The sequence below is a fragment of the Hibiscus syriacus genome, unplaced genomic scaffold (assembly GCF_006381635.1).
Source record: "Hibiscus syriacus cultivar Baekdansim isolate YM2019G1 unplaced genomic scaffold, ASM638163v2 tig00110674_pilon, whole genome shotgun sequence".
Taxonomy (NCBI): domain Eukaryota; kingdom Viridiplantae; phylum Streptophyta; class Magnoliopsida; order Malvales; family Malvaceae; genus Hibiscus; species Hibiscus syriacus.
In genome coordinates, this window is record NW_024062819.1 from 626,605 (window position 1) to 640,283 (window position 13,679).

General features: G+C 34.3%; 1 non-coding gene and 3 pseudogenes across 1 annotated transcript; all 4 read left to right on the plus strand.

Moving 5' to 3' along the window:
• The first annotated feature begins 626 nt into the window (after nucleotides 1–626).
• Nucleotides 627–708, plus strand: TRNAS-GCU. Its single transcript has one exon. It is a non-coding gene; the product is annotated as a tRNA-Ser (tRNA).
• A 116-nt stretch (nucleotides 709–824) lies between these two features.
• Nucleotides 825–1,646, plus strand: LOC120137598 (annotated as a pseudogene).
• Nucleotides 1,647–3,534: 1,888 nt separating this feature from the next.
• Nucleotides 3,535–5,170, plus strand: LOC120137532 (annotated as a pseudogene).
• A 2,849-nt stretch (nucleotides 5,171–8,019) lies between these two features.
• Nucleotides 8,020–10,781, plus strand: LOC120137599 (annotated as a pseudogene).
• Nucleotides 10,782–13,679: the final 2,898 nt, after the last annotated feature.

A 13,679-nucleotide genomic window follows, 5' to 3' on the forward strand; every position in this document is an offset into this window, starting at 1 on the left:
TAAGATTTGTGGACAAAATAGTGACACCTTGGAGAAACAGAAAATCTATGTACATTGGAAAGGAAAAGGCCAAGGCCCAATGTCAAATACTCTAACATCTAATGGCCACACAATTATTATAGTTAGATAATAGAAGATTACGAGTTCAAACATTTTTTATTAATTGGTAAATATAAGGTAATATTTGTTTATGAATAACTTCAATAATTCCTTTATCGGCAAGTTCGAACACTATCCACGTGGTCATTGTTTCGCCGAGTAAGCTCTGATTCATCGATGCTGAGCTATGAGATTACGTTTTCAAGTGAGGGTATGACTGGTCGCATCGCAAGGACTCGATTGATCGGCGGCGTTCATCTTGTTAGTCCCATTGCTGTTAGTTGACTTCAGGGACTGTAAGATAGCATTTGGTTTGCAGATTCTAGTGGTGTTAATAAATTTGGGGAGGGCCCTTGGCTTTCAAATGACAATGCGTTTTTATGAATCTGTGTGGAACAATTTTTGGCATAGTCATAACATTTTGATTGTATACAGGAATTATAATATGTCATTGATTCAACAATTTGTTTGGCCACAAATTTAAACAAAATAGTTATAACTTTTTTATACGAGATATCTTCAAATAAGACGCTTTGGCCGAGTGGTTAAGGCGTGTGCCTGCTAAGTACATGGGGTTTCCCCGCGAGAGTTCGAATCTCTCAGGCGTCGAATTATTATTTTTTCTTTTGAAAAAAAAAGAGGTATATAGGCTAAGGAAATTTCTACCTTTTTCCTCTTCTAAATCTGTAATCGTTAAGTTGAATCTTCTAAAAATTCTATCGACCCACCATATATTAAATATCGTGTCATGTTCTGCTGGAAATTCGGGTCCTGGTTCATTCACGGTAACTAAAATTGCGCCGTGGATTTTAACAGTCGGTGCTTCCACGATTGACAGGGAGTTTCCGGCTGTTGTGGTTCTCGGTAACGGTACGATTTTCGGTGGTGTTTCGTTGTATTCCGGTGAACCCTTAGTTGATGATTCCAAGCTTCCTTTGGAGACGGTTTTGCCATATGGGAAGTCTAAATTCATCAAAAGTCGAAGGAAAATTTGTTGTTTGTGAAAGGGGAGGGAATCCTAGAGTTGAAAAAGGAGCTGCAGTGAAGCTTGCCGTTGGTTTAGGAATGATACCGACAAACACGGCCGAGAGCGGTGGGTGAAGCTGCTGGTAATAAGATCCGGGAATACATTAAACAAGTCAGTCTCCGACAGCTAAGATTTCATTCCGTGGAACCGTGATTGGCTCTGCCCCTTTACAACCATCTCCAAAGGTTGCAGCCTTTTCGAGCCGAGGTCCTCACCATTTGAAACCGGAAATTCTCAAACCGGACGTCATCGCCCCCGGTGTTAGCATCTTAGCAGGATGGACCGGTGCCGCCGCACCGACGGATTTGGATATGGATCCGAGAAGAATTGATTACAATATTATTTCAGTCACTTCAATGGCATGCCCTCATGTTAGTGGATTGGCTGCTCTGCTTAAAAAACATACCCCCATCGGTCACCTGCTGCCATAAAATCTGCCCTGATGACCGCAGCTTACACTTTAGATAACTCAGGAAACACCATTAATGATGAGCAAATTTCCTTCACCAGGGGATCTTAATTATCAATCATTCTCAGTAGTTTTCCATTCTAGTGATCATGTTGTCAGGTACCAGAGGAGGTAAATAGTGTTGGGACCTCAGCTAATGCAGTTTATGTAGCTAAAGTAATGCTCCACCCGGTGTAGAAATCAGTGTTTCGCAGAGTAAGATCTAGTTCAGCACCGTAAACCAGACGCTGAGCTACAAGATTGTGTTTGCAAGTGACGGTTTGTACTTGTCTGGCATTGCATCGGTAGGATTCGGATCCATCGAGTGGAGCGAAGGAGTTCATCCGGTGAGGAGTCACATTGCTGTTAGGTGTCTAGATTCAAATTGGGTAAATAAATTTGGGAAGGATCCTTTGACTGCAAATGTGTTTTTTTTTATGAATTTGCAGTTTCATGATATGGCGAAACAAATTGGAGCATAATGTCATAACATTTTCATTGTACTTGGCATCAATGAAGAAGAATCTAACTGGTAACAGAAATGGTGGTTGTTTCGCAATAGTGTTCAACAACAATGAATCTAACTGGAGTTGGCTATGCTGCAAAAATGTCGTTTCTTTTATCCTAATATTGTTGCTAAAACAATTTGTTTGAAAACTCATACTATAGATACTTAACGTTTCATTCGAGAGGCTCACAACAACACTTCGGCCGAGTGGTTAAGGCGTGTGCCTTGGAATATTAGCAATACCCTTGAGAAGCCAAGCATCCCTTACCACCTCTATCATTTATATCTGCCAAAAAACACAGGGGCCAACCTTTTTTTTCTTCCTGGGTAGCCTATTTCCATCCCTTTGGTATTAAGAAAAGCGTGATTTTTTTCCTTCGGGGATTAGCCATGAATCACCTATAATTACAGGCTACAGGATTGCTATAGTTACAAGTTAAGACGTTCAAAAGAATTAATTTAAGAGGGAAAAAGTATACATGTGACTGCTGCAATGCCCATACACACTATGCAGTCCGCCATGCTCCCAACATCAACATGCAACACGCTGGATAAACTTAATCGTAACTTCTTACAGGAAGTACGAATTAAGAACACAACCATTTAGTAAATTGGTTAAGTTTATTTTAATTTATTAAAATTATGACCGAATTTATAGAATATATAAATATCAGTGACCAAATTTGTAATTATGTCAAATATTTTAATAGTCACATCAGCTTCTCCGTTAAATATTAACGATAATTGACTTAATTGAATGTATTTAAATAATTGAGTGTCTTAATTAACAAAATTTTAAAAATGTTCGTCAAAATAAAAAGGGCAATAATTATGTAACCACTTGTATAATTTATCATTTTTTAAATAATTTTCCTTAAATTTTTAATTAATTTATAATCATACATTTAATCTTTTAAAGTTTAAATTTATATAAATTAAATTAATTATGCTCGTTATTAATAGTATTTATCACTCTATGATAAAAGATATCCAAATAATAGTCCGTGTAACTTCCCCTTTAGTATCTATCACGTGCTGTATTATAATCTGCACGAAACTCGTCTAGCTAACAAATTACAGTTTGCACTTGGCATCTACCTAACTGACACCTTCTAAATTGGCGCCTAACTCCGTCTATTTCTACGGGACCCCCGCCTTGAATTACTAAACCACCCTTATTATAATGTATTCTCGAGCAATAAATGTTTTTAAATGAGAGTTTTTTGATTTTTCTATAGAAATTTGATTTTCGGTTTTAATATTTTTGTTTACGTGATTTTTCATAAAAAAATTAACCAATTTTATAATTTATATGTATTTAATACACAAATATAGACTATATATGACACTGTTAAAGGGCAACCACGGAAAAAGAGAGGTGGGCAATTGCAGGGAAAGCCCTATGTGCATGCAACTTGACTTTTTCTCCTTGTTATTTTTATTCTACTATTATTCAATGGAAACAAAAACGTGTTTTAAATAAAAATATAAAATAATAATAAATTAAATGATAAAGAAACCAGGACAACTCACAGCTAATCAGGTTCAAAGAAGACGGTGTGAGACATTTGTGGAAACTTGCTTCTCCTCCTTATATGTCTTCCTATCTAGCGCTTTAAAGGCAAAAAACATATGTAACACCCTCAATCTTTGAAGTTTCAGTAGATTTTTTGGCACACAAATCATTTCCCCATTCCAGTTCTTGTAAGAAACTCGAGGGTGATTTTCAGACAACAAACAGGGGAAGAAGCACATAATGTCTAATTTTGGGCAAAAATCAAGCTTTGTCAATCTTCTAAGCCAGTACTTGAAAGAAAAGAGGAATATTGGGGACTTCAGCATTGGAATCTCTTCAAAATCTGATGCTAAAGGTATCTTTTTTTTGTTTGCTTTTTCTATTGGTAAAATTGTTGGCTTTTTGGTTGATTTGTCAAAGAATTGTTTCCTTTTTGTTAAGTGGGTGTTTTTAGAAAGAAAATTTCTCAGATTTGGGAAGAAGGATGGTTTATAATATGTTCATGTTTTGGTTATTTTAGCAGGGAAACAAGCAAAAACAATGAATCTTTTGTCCTCTATGGCTGATTTCTCAGAGAGTTCAAGACCAAATCTCGTGGCATCAAACGTGAAATCTGCATATTTCTTTCCAGACAGATTTGGTGCCTCCGCTTCCATGGAAGACAACATTAACAGTACAGTTATCAGGTGTGTTTGTGTTTTGTTATGTAACAAACCATATGATTTTATGTCTTGGATACAAAGTTATATTAGAAATTTAAGGGGTTAAATTAGATCATAGTTAAAGAAATTTAAAATTTTCAAGAGTTAGATCGTAACTCAACAGCTCTCGGTCAGATTTAAATCTCACCATTAAATAGGAGTGCTTGTTTTTGTCGGTGTAGGAAACCGGTAGCAGGGGAAACAAAGAATGCTCAGTTGACCATATTCTTCAATGGCCAAGTGGTTGTATACAACGATTTCCCGCCGGAGAAGGTGAAGGAAATCATGGCCTTACTAACCAAGGAAGCTCAACTACATGTACCGGTGGTAACGCTTCCGACTCTATCACAGAAAAATCGAGCTCTAACGTCGAAAAGATCGATATCGATATCCCCGACTTGATCATCGCCTCCGCAACTGCAAATACTCCTGCTCACGACCCTACGGTCGAGCGACGTCAATACGGTGGTTCGGATTTGCGGATCGCGAGAAGGAATTCACTTCACAAGTTCTTCGCGAAGAGAAAAGACAGGTAGAAATTTTAAGTTGTTCGTATTCGACCTTGTAGCTCTTTACTTCATTGTTGAATGGTATCGCATTGGGTTGATGCTTCATTGTTTTCAGGGCAGCCGCAAGAGCACCGTACCAGTTGAACAACAACCGAGTCTTGCCGCCGCCGTCTAAACCCGACGCCAACAAGCCGTCGTGCGAGGAAGGTTGATCATCGAGAAACACACCAAGATGCATTGATCTCAACTTATAGTCTATATAGATGAGTTCATTGTGTTGTAACTTTAGTTATACCTTTCAGCGATTACAGGAACAAGGATGTTAAGTAATTAACTATTTTCCTTCGGCATTTTTATTCTTTTTACAAATATGTTTCTGTTTTTAAGTAATCTGTTACAACTGAGTTGAGATCTGATTTCCCCCCATTTTTCATGTAAGTTAAACCATTGGTGGTTTAAATTCGATGAACTTGTTTCTGTCTTCTTCATCCTCTTGATGAAACCTTGACAGTTAGTCATGGCAAAGTACTCTTTAATTACAAGTGTTCATGATTTGAGTTGGATTAGATTTGGATTTTGAATATTAAAGTTCAAATACTTTTCGGTTCCAATATTTTACGCTTTTGTATTAATGGTTACCTATGCGACAGAAAATATCATCAAACCCTTTAACCCTCAATTGTTTACATGTATTTAAGTTAGGGTTTGAAATGGGTATTAAATTGGTCCAACTCTCAATTATTTATGTATTCGAGTTCGGTTTGAAATGAGCATCACATTAAGTTCAAATTTATGTCTAATTTAATTATGATTAAATTTTTAGTTTATTTAAACAATAGTTTTTTTTAAAGGAGAAATTAATTTTGATCCTATAATCATTTAAACAAAATTAGTAACTTAAGATTACATAAGGATCATACAAGGAAAGATTAAATTTAACCAAAAACTCGAATAAATAAATATACAAACAAATCTGATCGCATCGACAAACAAACCACAAAAGAAGATCAAATTATTGAAAGACCACCGACAAACCGCAAATCAGACTCGAGCGATGTGAAAAGCTATTCATGAACGCAAATCAAGTATCCAAATCAAATTCGAAGGTCCAAAACAGATAAGATCAACAATATATCAGAATAAGCGTCATCTTGATCAGTCGTGACGATGTCAAATCAACCCTTAAAAAGATAAAAGAAAAAATGACCAAAAAATCAAAAAATACAAAAAAAAACATAAGAAAACGTGCCATAAAGGTAGATAATAACGTGCAACACATACAAACTTATTGAAAATAAAAAAAGAAAAAGACAATAAAAATACATTTATTTTATATGATATATATATAAAAAAGAAAAATAATACATAATTAAAAAATAGGTCTAGCCAATTTTAGGCCTCAATGTTGGAGTCCAATTTCAGCCATTTTTCTCTCTAAATAGGCTATTTCTATTTCATGTCCACCTTTTTTTTATCTAATATTTTTATTTAAATTATCTTAAATATCGAGTGGTGTTTCATGTTTAATCAGATAATTTCATCATTTGATAAATATATTTTTACATTTTAATTCATATATTAAATAAACCTCTTTTAATTTGCACATGTAATAATTTTACAAAATGCACATGTAAAAAAGTAAAATGTTAAATATAAATTTGAATAAGAATTAAATGTATATACAGAAATAAATATATTGACATATATATATTAATTATAATAATAACACATTCAATTATTATTTAGAGATTTTTTAATATATTAATTATAATAACATATTGAATTTAAAATTTAAGTCGGAAATGGAATTTATTAAAAAAATATAAAAAACAATTTAATATAATATGCTTTTAAAAAGTTATATTTTATTATCTAAATAGAAAAAAAATCATACATTCTAATTAAAAAAATCAAATAAATTAATATAACATATTTATATTAATCTTAAGTTCTGATAACTTTATTCCTATAAATAATTATATGTTCGTTAATCAAACCTAGCTTCAAGTTATTTTACCAACCTTGTATAATAATTAAGGGTAAATTATATTGTTCCTAATTGAACTTTACTCTTTCTCTTATTTTGTTCATCGTACTTTTAATTTTTCTATTTTACATTATTTCTAAAACTTTACTCTCTCTCTTATTATTTAATCGTCAATTACATCATTCTTCACTAAACTTTACTATCTCTACTATTTTGCTCACTAAACTATAAAAAAAAAAGAATGTGACCGGATGCCATCGTTGACCATTGCCGATCGTCGTTGTTGGTGGTCGTTCGATCTCAAAATTCATGGGTCGGTTGTCTCGACCTCCCTGAGTCTGAATCTAGTAGTTGTTTCACCGAAAAATGTCCCAAAATCATTGAATCTCGACTGAAATGTTTCAACTTCCTCACTTTCAATCTTCGATTAGTAGGCTTTAAAATAAGTTCTGACAAAATGGAGGTCGGATTCAGACTCAAGGTGTCAAGACGAAGCGACCCATGAAATCTAGGACCAAACTATCACCATCTACGGTGGTCAACGATGGCCGACGGTGGCATCCATCCACCTTTTGTTTTTATTTTATAGTTAGGTGAGCAAAATAGAAAAGATAATAAAGTTTAATTAGGAACGATTTAATTTACTCTTTCTATTTTTCATTATTTTATATTAAATAATAATAAAAAATAACACATCATCACACCGTTATAGAGTTAATGACAGAATGAGCAAAATGATTCAGTCTGTAAAGTTCAGTGAGAAAAATAGAAAACTTGAAAGTACAGCAAAATAAGAGAGAGTAAAGTTTTAGTAAATAATGGTATAATTATTCTCTTATACGAAGTCTCTGCCAAAACGCTGAAAGATTTGCTTTGGTCTTTTCTTTCTCGTTAATTTGTGTTTCTCACCTCTTTGATTTTATTTTGTTCACTGCTAATTGAAATCTACACGTTGTTTTGCAAATGTTGAGAATCGATTGAATATGTTTAGGTAAACTAAGTTGCCATCTTTCTTGCTCGGGCCTATAATCAATTTCTCAATCAGTCTATTTTTGTATGTGTGTATGTTTGTATCTATCTAAATGTATCTCCTGTTTGTATCTATCTATATGTACCTCCGTAAGCTGTGGAGCATAAAACATGGTTCTTGAATTTCATTGAGGTTCTTTAAGTTTGTAACATATAGTCCTCCAATATAACATCACGAGCAAATTTAAAAAGTAAATGGCAACTTTCAGTGTGTTCTCCTTCTGTCAAAGTTACATTTCTGGTAGACCTCTTTCAGTTGCTATCTTGTCTTTAAGTTGGAAGTATCAATGAGCTTGGAGAAGTAATGTTCTCATTCTGATGGTTATCTTTTAGGTTGACTGTTGGATACCTCATAGAACTCATATTCATTTCTGAATTTGAATGCTTTAGAATTGGGTTGAGTGGGAAGGGACTTTTCTGTACATCATTTCTTTTCCTCTTTTTTGTTCTCTCTCTTCTTTTGTCTTTTTTGATTTGCAGATAGAGCCAATTCCAAGTGGAAATCTGTTACCTGGTTTTGATCCAAGTACTTGCCGCAGTGTGTGAGTGTTTGCCTAAATTTCCTTTTTAGTTGTTTTTATATATTTCTTTTTGTTTGTTCTATATTTTTAGTATGCTATTTCCCTTCTTGCTTAAACAACTGTACGAGTTGCTTTTATGCTTGTGATTATATTCATTGGAGACATCTTTCCTTCATGAATCTGCTGATAAAAAATGTTTCCAGTATCCTTAGTGCAAAATTTTAAGGTAATGGCTTCTTTGATTGATAGCTAAATGGTTTTAGGAATTTGATAGATACTTTTATATTGTTGCATCTTCCAAACAACTCCGAAAGTTACTTGTAGCCTTTTCTTTATTTGTTTAATTTTCGAGAAACTGCAGTCATCTTATGGATTTGTCCACTACTTCGATCGTAGATCAGCTGCTCTTGCTATATTGTCTCTAAATGGAAGGCACTTGTAAGAATTAACTTTTTTCATCTACCTCTTTATTTTTAGTGTGCATTTCTTTCGTATCTTGCAACCTGCAGGTTTGGACAGCCTATCAAGGTCAATTGGGCATATGCTACTGGTTAAAGAGAAGATACATCAAGTTTGCTGAAGCTTGTTATATTTATGGTGTGCTGGCGATTTTTTTTTCTTCATAATTATACTGTTTGATAGTATCATAATCTGTGCAGGTCACTACATTTTTGTTGGGGATCTCAGTCCCGAAGTTACTGATGCAACGCTGTTTGCATGTTTTTCTGTCTATCCCAGTTGTTCGTAAGTGTTCTCCTTTTACTCTTGATTTCAGTAGATGCTTGACAGTGTTGTGACTTTTTAAAACTGTATCCTAAACTACTATAATTGCAAATATATTAGTTAGTAAACCTTGATTAGTGTTTTCGTGTTGAAATGTTACAACATTGATTTATTGATGTCAAAGTGAATAACAAATCTGTACGTCTTTACTGATTTAAGGGATGCAAGGGTTATGTGGGATCAGAAAACTGGGCGTTCAAGAGGATTTGGGTTTGTTTCATTCTGCAGCCAGCAGGTGCTGTTCCTTGGTTAAGTTTGTAGTGGCTCTTGTGTTTCTTCTATTATAGTGTTGTTTCATCTAATGATGTTTATTTCTCCCCTTCTCTGTTCAGGAAGCACAGAGTGCAATTAATGACTTAAGTGGTAAGATTGATGTCTTCATTAGTCAGTAGGTTTTAGCTCATCAAATAAAGCTGTGATTTATATCTGTAATGAAATCTTCTTTCATATTCTTTACATGTTGATATTAATAGGTTGCTGAAATAGTAAACTAAAAAAAATGCCTTTTCTATTTATTATGCCATTCCTTAAATTTTCTGTAAAATCACCATGTGTGAAATATTTATTCATTAAATTGTTGTGGTTGAGCTGTAAGAATTGTATTCAGCTCTGATTTTTTAGATGAACTATCACTTGCATGAATTCTTATTATTGACATTACAGACGATTTCAATCTTGTTTTTAATTTATAATTTTAGGAAAGCGGCTTGGCAGTCGACAGATTCGTTGTAACTGGGCAACAAAGGGTGCTACTGGCAAAGATGACAAGCAGAGCTCTGATGCTGAAAGTGTGGTGGAACTAACCCATGGCTCATCCGGTGTGTTATTTGTTTATTTATTTTTGCTGCAAATCATTATCTTTTATTCAAAAGAATCAATCATTTATGATAATCATTACATTGTTCAATGCAAACCCCATAACTGCTAGTACTTCATTTTATTTAACCTTAACCTTTTATTGATTTTTATTTTTGTGCCAAATTCAAAAGGAATGTACACCTATTACCTTGTTATGCAGAGGATGGTACTGAGACAACCAATAGTGAAGGCTCCTGGGAATAATCCTCAATATACTACGGTTTATGTGGGCAATCTTGCTCCAGAGGCAAGGCTCTCTTTCCAACAGCTCTTCTATTTATTACACATTCAATCTATTCTTGAATGGGTGCTACGAAGCATTATGAGTTTACCTTCATAGGACAAGTGATATGGGTTTGAACAATATAGAGTAAAAGCATAATTGATCTTTTTACCTATCAATTGAAGCTTTTTCAACTGTTTGTGGTTTGAGTTTGAACCAATTAGGGTGAAATTTTCTGGTATTTTGACCCGAGAGCTCTAATTTCTGATAAAGTTTTTAGTCCTTGTGAGATATGGGCTTGTGTTCTGAAAGCTCCAATGTCTTTATACTGTAAAGTAGAATCTTATGTTCTCCAGTAAAACCAAATATTTTTCATTCCTGCAGGTCACCCAACATGAACTCCATCGTCACTTCCATGCTCTTGGTGCTGGGGTGATTGAGGAGGTTCGGGTTCAGCGTGAGAAAGGCTTTGGCTTTGTGAGATACAGTACTCATGGTGAGGCAGCTTTGGCCATTCAGATGGTCAGTCATTCCTGTTTGGCAAGCAAATAAAGGTTTGCCATGTAGTATAATGTGTATTTTTTAATACCTTTGGATGAGATGTTCCGGAAATTCTTTACCCAGGGTATTATGTTCATTGAATCATTGACCCATAAGTACCCTGAAATGAGCCATAGTGCGAGCAGGGTTTCAAATCGCGGTCGCAGTCGCGTTTTCGGTCATTTCGGATTTACTGTGATTGCGGCCGTCGCGGGCGCTATTGGCGCTATTGCGGGTGTAGCGGGTAACTCGGACGGCGACGAAACCACTATATCGCGGTCGTAAAACGTTTTTTGAAACCCTGAGTGCGAGTTTATGATGATTCATTGAATCAATCGGGTTTACCATTATCGTGCCACATGCAGACGCTGCCCTTGCTGTTGCAATCTCACCTGGAATGAAAATAAAATCGCAGTCGATAAAAGTTCCAAAATAAGCTAAGATCAGAAGTTCCTTGAAGAGGAGTTAGTTAGACCTTCAGGGTTTGCCAGCTTCTGCATAGAAGTTGGGGCAATCATCAATAGAATCATCAATAGAATTTGGAAAATCGCAACGCAAACTTCAACTATCGCAACGCGAAATTGGAAAATCGCAACGAATTTGGAAAATCGCAACGCGAACTTGGACTATCGCAACGCGAACTTCAACTATCGCAACGCGAACTTGGACTATCGCAACGAATTTGGAAAATTGCAACGCAAACTTCGACTATCGCAATGCGAACTTTGACTATCGCAACGCGAACTTTGACTATCGCAACGCGAACTTCGACTATCGCAACGTGAACTTGGACTATCGCAACGAATTTGGAAAATCGCAACGCGAACTTCGAACGTGAACTTGGACTATCGCAACAAATTTAGAAAATCGCAACGCGAACTTCGACTATCGCAACGTGAACTTGGACTATCGCAAAATCGCGTTGCGAATTTGGAAACTGAGTTGAAAAATTAGAGTTCGCATTACGATTTTGTTGGTCATTTTAGTAAATCCAGAAAAAGTTGGTTAAAATCGTATATTAAAAGACATTTTCGTTCACTGAGGTTATTTTCTCTATTATATATTTATGACAAAACCTTTTTTTTCTAAAAAATTGAATAACTCAAGCAATATTTTATAATATTAAATTTAAAGCAAACTAAATTTATTGCCCTTTTGAATAGGGGTGTGCAAATCCGAGTACCCGGAATATCTGGGTCAGTGATTTCTCGGCCCGTTTTTCGACCCGTATGTTCTGAGTACCCGATTTTTGCGGTACCCGAACACTCGAATTTTTTTTAAATTATTAAATAAAAAAACACACAAATTATTATACCGACACTAAAATTTCACTAGAAACTGATTGAAACAAAAACCTAACAGATGCATATTGGAACAGAGTTCATACTTCATAGGGATAACCAAATTCCCAGCAATGAAAACAATCCGTAAATACATAAAACTTCAAACTTGCAAAGATTTTAAACCAACAAAGCTCTATCTCATACCATTCTAACACAAACTGGATACATTTATCAAAGTGATTAATGCTCTTCATGTATAGATTAACTAGAAATCTACCAATTATGGTCCCATTTAGTTAGTAACAACAGTTGTATCAAAGTGTAATAACCCGAAACCGTTCTTTTGCAGGAGTCTATTCGGAGTGCTGTAATAACATTGTTAATGGATTGTTACCTGGCTGAGTGGCTGGAGCTGGCCGAAGCGTGGAAGGCTTCCACGGAAGTTGAGGTTGGAGCTTGGTGATTAACATGCAACGTGGTCGTTTTGAGGTATGGAGTGTAGCTGTATGTTAGGGATATAGATGGTTTGAGGTATGGAGCGTGCAACAAACTAAATCATTTTGTTAATATATTTTAAAAAATCTTAACCGGGTACTCGTGTACCCAGAAAAATCAATTTTTGTGACCCCGGGTCCAACCTGACCAGGTATTAAAGAAAATTACACGGGTTTTTTTATCCGGGTCGGCGGGTCGGGTCAACCGGATCGGGTAATTTTGCACACCCCTACTTTTGATATAGGTTAATCTCTTAGTACAAAATTTTCCATACTAAGTCCACCAAGAATCTTATTAGTATAAATTTTTATTAAATACAAACATAAACTTTTATGGTAGGAGTTGAATTTTTAAAATTTTAAAGGAAGATTGTCAAACATGAAAGAAATATGTCACTTTTTTTATTAGAAATTTACTTGACAAAAATTTCTTAGTTTTACATATTAAACTATATTATATTTTTCTAGTATAATGTCATTTACAAATAGTAATATGATAAAAATTGTGTCCAACAAACTTTATATGCATGAGCTAATCAACTATATTTTCCTTAAAACCAAAAGAGGTTACGATACCATTGACGGGATGCTTCTGATAACCATAAATGGAATTTCTAGTAAAAATTGTGTTTTGTTTAAATATAAAATATGTCATAACTGTTAAAATCTTTTAATAAATATTTGAGGGTTAAATTTATTTTAATTTATTAAAATTAAGATCAAATCGATACAATATATAAGTAACAGTGATTAAATGTGTAATTATACCAAATATTTTAACTGTCACGTCATCTCTACGTTAAATATTAATGAAAATTAGCTTAATTGAATGCATTTAAATAGTTGAGTAAATTAATTGACAAAATTTCAAAAATATTAATAAAAATGAAAAGGGACAATAATTAGGTGACCACTAGTATATTTTATCCTTTATTTTAAATAATTTATCTTTAAATTTTTAACTAATTTATACTTATACGTTAAACCTTTTAAAATTTAAATTTTTATAAATTAAATTAATGTTATTCATCGAGCGCAGTAGAATTTTCGTATATTTATATATGTTTTCAGTCTGAATTACAAGAACACTAAAAGACAGGGTTTTATGGTGTTGTCCAAACCGGAAATAAGATTTGTGGACAAAATAGTGACA